Below are 5934 nucleotides of genomic sequence, written 5' to 3' on the forward strand. Positions count from 1 at the left end.
TGTCTGTGAGTCAGATCACAAGGGAGGATTGACTGACTTCCATAGGTTCTGGTGTTTATTTGCTGGAGGACTGGTGCACTGGAGGGCAAGGTAAGAAGTGAGTTCCCTCCAGTATCAGGAAACCTTTGGGCAGCCTTAACCCATCATGTCTTGACTTGTACTTGGGGAGGACTCCATCTGAGAGTGGCTGGGAAAATAGGACTGACCGGCAGATTTCATGAATGCTGGGGATTCCAGAATTTGTATGCAGGAGGGACTTAGAGGTGACAATATTTTGAAAAGAGAGCTAAATAAAGGCCTTCCTAGAAACCATATTTTAGAACAGTACATTATTTGTACTTGGATTGTCTGCTGGTTAGGTGTAGTCTAGGGGTCTGATATAGATTATAGGGAGTGAACACCAGAGTTTTCCCCACTACCCCAATGCTGTTTGCCCATGTCACCTGTCTAGGTCTCTGACTAATGTCACATCTGCTCTTAAGACTTAATCTTGGAAACAAAGTTTTCCTAAATCACATCTTGCCTCCTTTATTCCTATCTTTCTTAATTCTCTTTTATACTGGTTAAGATCATCACAAAAGCTATACACTCTCATCTAGGTTTGCTTTTCAGTACTCTGGCTACAGATGTGCAGACTCTATGTACATCATAGAGTTTATATCAACTACCTGGAACATGGGTAGGAATGAGGTAGGAAGGGAAGGGGCTTCCCCCTGACCATGGACTAAGGCTCATGCCTTTATCAGAGGAAATGTCTCAATACTGCATACAGAGAGATATTTATTCCTCTTCTGCTATAGCATGTTTTGTATGGAGTTGACGGTTGACTTTCAAGCCCATGATACAGTAAAAACAGCAACTTAGAAGGGAGCAGAGATTGCTAGGACAAGGTATAATGAGAGTAGGGAAAAAAAGATAGACAGATGGATTGACTCTCAGTGAAGAACATGCTGAGGTTGGAACTCAGGATAGGCTACATTTCACCAGGGGCTTACATTGTCAGGTGGAGGGTATGGTGGCCTAGGAACAAAAGCACCCAGTTTCACACTCAGGTTCTACTGCTAATTCCCTGTGTGGCATTAGACAAGTCTGTTAAATCTCTCTGGGACCTCAGTTTTTTCATCTGTAAATAGCAATAATAACAACCCCAAATACCCTTGGATTCCTATAAGATGCAGGACCCATATCAGGGTGCTATTTTCTCAGTTTTGCTTACCTGTTCTATTATTTGCTTTATGCCAAAATAAACTTGTCTATTGTAAAAATAACTTACTTGTAAAAGAGAAAAAAAAGAAATGGAATAATTCAGAAGTAGAGTCAAAAGAGAAAATACTCTACCTCTTCATATATCCTTTTTCCTTGTGCCACCCCTGCCCCCCACATCTTATTCCTCACTGTTCCTAGAATGGAACATATCCCTTCTGATCTAATAGTGCTTTGTAAAACCTATACAGAATACAGGGGCGCCTGGGTGGCGCAGTCGGTTAAGCGTCCGACTTCAGCCAGGTCACGATCTCGTGGTCCGTGAGTTCGAGCCCCGCGTCAGGCTCTGGGCTGATGGCTCAGAGCCTGGAGCCTGTTTCCGATTCTGTGTCTCCCTCTCTCTCTGCCCCTCCCCCGTTCATGCTCTGTCTCTCTCTGTCCCAAAAATAAATAAACGTTGAAAAACCTATACAGAATACAAATGTAATGAACAGAAAACAAGGGGGCAGAACCATTATACCTTAACAGTTCCAAGGGCCTCTCTGTACAAAAACCCAGAAAAAGGATTTCTTTTTCAGATGTAAAAACAAAGAAATAAACAAAAACTTGAGGAAAAGGCTAAATGGTGTGCAGCAGATTCTGTTTAACAAGGCTGGGGGACATATAGTTCTTTTTATAAAGATTTCCATAAGCATTGTAAAAATACATAGAAGTACCAGAATTGAAAAAAAGACCTTCCATCCTTCAGACAATTCACTTAGATGGAAAGTTCATTCTCCACCTATGCTATTCTTCTGCTTCACAGTTACCACAAAGTTTACAACATGTATAACTAGTTGAGAAGTTAATTCCTCCCAGGTATGTAGAGCAGATGCCAAAGGCAACTGGTGAAATTACTCTCACCAGTTTCCTTTATCAGCACAAATTTGTCTTGATCTTTTGATTTGTGTCTTTCTTTTCTTCCTTCTTTTCTTTCTTTCTTTCTTTCTTTCTTTCTTTCTTTCTTTCTTTCTTTCTTCTTTCTTTCCTCTTCCTTTCTTTCATATGGGCCACTTCATGAATTTGTATGTCATCCTTACACAAGGGCTGTGCTAATCTCTATATTGTTCCAATTTTTGTATGTGTGCTGCTGAAGCCAGCACTCTGTTTCTTTATCTTGGTGCCTTCTCTCCCAAATTTTCATCACCTTCAAGATTAGCTAAATTAGCAACAAAAATTTGCCTTCTCCTCAATTTTGGTTCTGCCTTTTCTGGTTGGACTTTGTTTCTTCAGTCCATTGTGTCTAGCTTTGGTCAGCTTTAAAGCCTTCAAGCCAGGAACATTCTCCTGTTTCCTTGTGGATGGCTCAGGGGTTTGGGTGAGGGGAGCATCCTTCCCACTTTGGAAAGGCAACATCGCATGGTATAAATCTCCCGGACTTAGAATCAGGAGTCCCAGATCTGAGATCTGTAGTATGGTCTTCAATTTTTCTCCTTTGGATGTCGGATTTCTTCTCTGTAGAAAGATCCAGCTTAGATGTTTTTGGATTCTGGGATTCTGTCCTTAGTCATGATTTGCCTGTTAATGTTTGCCTACAGTGGAATGCCATGTTCCATTCTTGCTCCTATGGCTTGGTTCTTTGGCCTGCATTTGGAAACTCATAATGTGAGCCCCCAAAGAGAGGGGTCAGTTACTCCTCAGGGTGTTCAGTCTTCCAACTGTGCCTACAGTCTCAGGGTAGAAAAATATAGAAGAATTGGCATCCAGGTGGACCATTTCTCATCAAGAAGACAGGCTTAAATTAGCCTCAATTTGGGGCTCAAGAAACCATAAAATCACAAAAGTTGATTTAAAAGGGTTTCCAGAGAGCTTTTAAAATTTGTGTTTTTTGTAAATTATAAAAATAATACATGAGTTGGTAAAAATAAAGTTCAAAAAAACTTAATGGTATAAAATGAAAAGTAAAAATGCCCTTTATCTCCACCCTCAGTACCACTCTGCAAGGAATCCTCTGAGGTTTCTTATATATGCACTGAGAAACTTGCTATGCAAGTTGTATCCACCCACCTCTACCTGCACTCAAGCTCACACACACACACACACACACACAAATGGGAACATTTTATAAAGTTTGCATCTTGCTCTTTGCATTTAATGAGACATGTTGGAAAATTTCCATGCCAACACACATGGATCTGCTCTGTTCTTTATAGGGCTACCTAGCATTTCCTGAGGAAAGGGAGGTTAGCAGTGGCTACCCAACTTATTTCCATCTTGTTGCCACTGCAAACAATGCCTCTCAAACAGCCTTTAATTCAGTGTTTTCTAAAGTTTGATCCTTGGAACACAAACTTTTAGAGATGTTCAGTGATAGAAACAAAAATAAAAATGGTTTACAGGTCAAACAAATGTGGAAAGCACTACATTTGAGATCTCCTCTTCCAATGGCATATAAAAAACTCCATAAATTCATTCAGAAAGAAAATTTGAAAAACATAGCTTCATCCAGTCTCCCAAACTTGTTTTTGACCATTTCACCTCTGAAAACATTCTCTTCAAATCACTTATCTGTATATAAGTACATGCTAATGTTATATAAGTATCCAGCAATGCTCTGAGGAAGCTGTCTTCAAAATGCTGCTCCTTCACTCCACAGATGAGGGATCTGAGGCTCAGAGACAGGGAATCACTTGCTCAGAGTTATAGAACTAATGATTAGTAGCAGAAACAGGAATAGAATCCAAGACCTATGCATTTTCTGCCACACTACTTATGGAAGCCCCATTCTCAGGCAGTGAAACATTTTCACCAAAGTTCAAAGAGTTTAGCAAGAAAGCTGTGCATCATAAAATAAACCTGGATATCATCTGGCTTAAAAAATGAGTTTGAAGTATGCAACTACTTTAATAAGAACTGTTTTGTAAATTAATTAGTTGGTAACTAAATTCGTGCTCACAGTGTTTTAAGTGTCATTTTTGTAATACCACAGCAATATGCCAGTAATTCCTTGATGAGCTGAAATCCCATCACAACATTATTGCCCTGACATTGCCCTGATGGAAATTAGGGGGGCTTGGCATTGGGGCCTGTGGGTGGCTCATGCTGTATGGGACCATCTGATTTTCTCTTTTCAAGCTTCCCAAAAGATTAAGATAAGGCAGGTAAAAGAGTTCTGTGATGGCTAACTTTATGTGACTGAATCAAAAGGTGCTGGGATATTTGGCTGAATATTGTTTCTGGGTGTCTGTGAGGCTGTTTCCAGATGAAATTAGCATTTGAATGGGTGAGTTCAGTAAAGTAGATTGCCCAATGTGGGTGGGCATCACCCAATTTGTTGAGGACCTGAGTTTAGAATGAAAAGTGGAAGAAAGAGAAATTCTGCCTTCCTGCTTGATTGCCTGAGCCTGTAACATTGATCTTTCTCTGTTCTCAGGACTTCTGACTCAGCGTGAATCACACCACTGGCTTTCCTGGGTCTCCAACTTGCAGACAGAAGTTCAGGGGACTTCTCAGCCTCCATAAATATCTGAGTTAACTCTTTTTTTATATATATATATGAAATTTATTGACAAATTGGTTTCCATACAACACCCAGTGCTCATCCCAAAAGGTGCCCTCCTCAATACCCATCACCCACCCTCCCCTCCCTCCCACCCCCCATCAACCCTCAGTTTGTTCTCAGTTTTTTTTTTTTTTTAATTTTTTTTTTCAACGTTTATTTATTTTTGGGACAGAGAGAGACAGAGCATGAACGGGGGAGGGGCAGAGAGAGAGGGAGACACAGAATCGGAAACAGGCTCCAGGCTCTGAGCCATCAGCCCAGAGCCTGACGCGGGGCTCGAACTCCTGGACCGCGAGATCGTGACCTGGCTGAAGTCGGACGCTTAACCGACTGCGCCACCCAGGCGCCCCTTGTTCTCAGTTTTTAACAGTCTCTTATGCTTTGGCTCTCTCCCACTCTAACCTCTTTTTTTTTTCCTTCCCCTCCCCCATGGGTTCCTGTTAAGTTTCTCAGGATCCACATAAGAGTGAAACCATATGGTATCTGTCTTTCTCTGTATGGCTTATTTCACTTAGCATTACACTCTCCAGTTCCATCCACGTTGCTACAAAAGGCCATATTTCATTTTTTCTCATTGTCATGTAGTATTCCATTGTGTATATACACCACAATTTCTTTATCCATTCATCAGTTGATGGACACTTAGGCTCTTTCCATAATTTGGCTATTGTTGAGAGTGCTGCTATGAACATTGGGGCACAAGTGCCCCTATGCATCAGTACTCCTGTATCCCTTGGATAAATTCCTAGCGGTGCTATTGCTGGGTCATAGGGTAGGTCTATTTTTAATTTTCTGAGGAACCTCCACACTGCTTTCCAGAGCGGCTGCACCAATTTGCATTCCCACCAACAGTGCAAGAGGGTTCCCATTTCTCCACATCCTCTCCAGCATCTATAGTCTCCTGATTTGTTCATTTTGGCCACTCTGACTGGCGTGAGGTGATACCTGAGTGTGGTTTTGATTTGTATTTCCCTGATAAGGAGCGATGCTGAACATCTTTTCATGTGCCTGTTGGCCATCTGGATGTCTTCTTTAGAGAAGTGTCTATTCATGTTTTCTGCCCATTTCTTCACTGGGTTATTTGTTTTTCGGGTGTGGATTTTGGTGAGCTCTTTATAGATTTTGGATACTACCCCTTTGTCCGATATGTCATTTGCAAATATCTTTTCCCATTCCGTTGGTTGCCTTTT

At 41.3% G+C, this 5934-nt stretch overlaps 1 non-coding gene across 1 annotated transcript; it reads right to left on the minus strand.

The window, feature by feature from the left end:
* Window positions 1-2241: 2241 nt before the first annotated feature.
* Window positions 2242-2345, minus strand: LOC124521414 (U6 spliceosomal RNA). Its single transcript, XR_006964509.1, has one exon. It is a non-coding gene; the product is annotated as a U6 spliceosomal RNA (small nuclear RNA).
* Window positions 2346-5934: the final 3589 nt, after the last annotated feature.

The sequence above is a fragment of the Lynx rufus genome, unplaced genomic scaffold (assembly GCF_022079265.1).
Source record: "Lynx rufus isolate CCGP_SWC_20201006 ecotype Redwood Valley unplaced genomic scaffold, mLynRuf1.p SCAF_3, whole genome shotgun sequence".
Classification (NCBI taxonomy): Eukaryota; Metazoa; Chordata; class Mammalia; order Carnivora; family Felidae; genus Lynx; species Lynx rufus.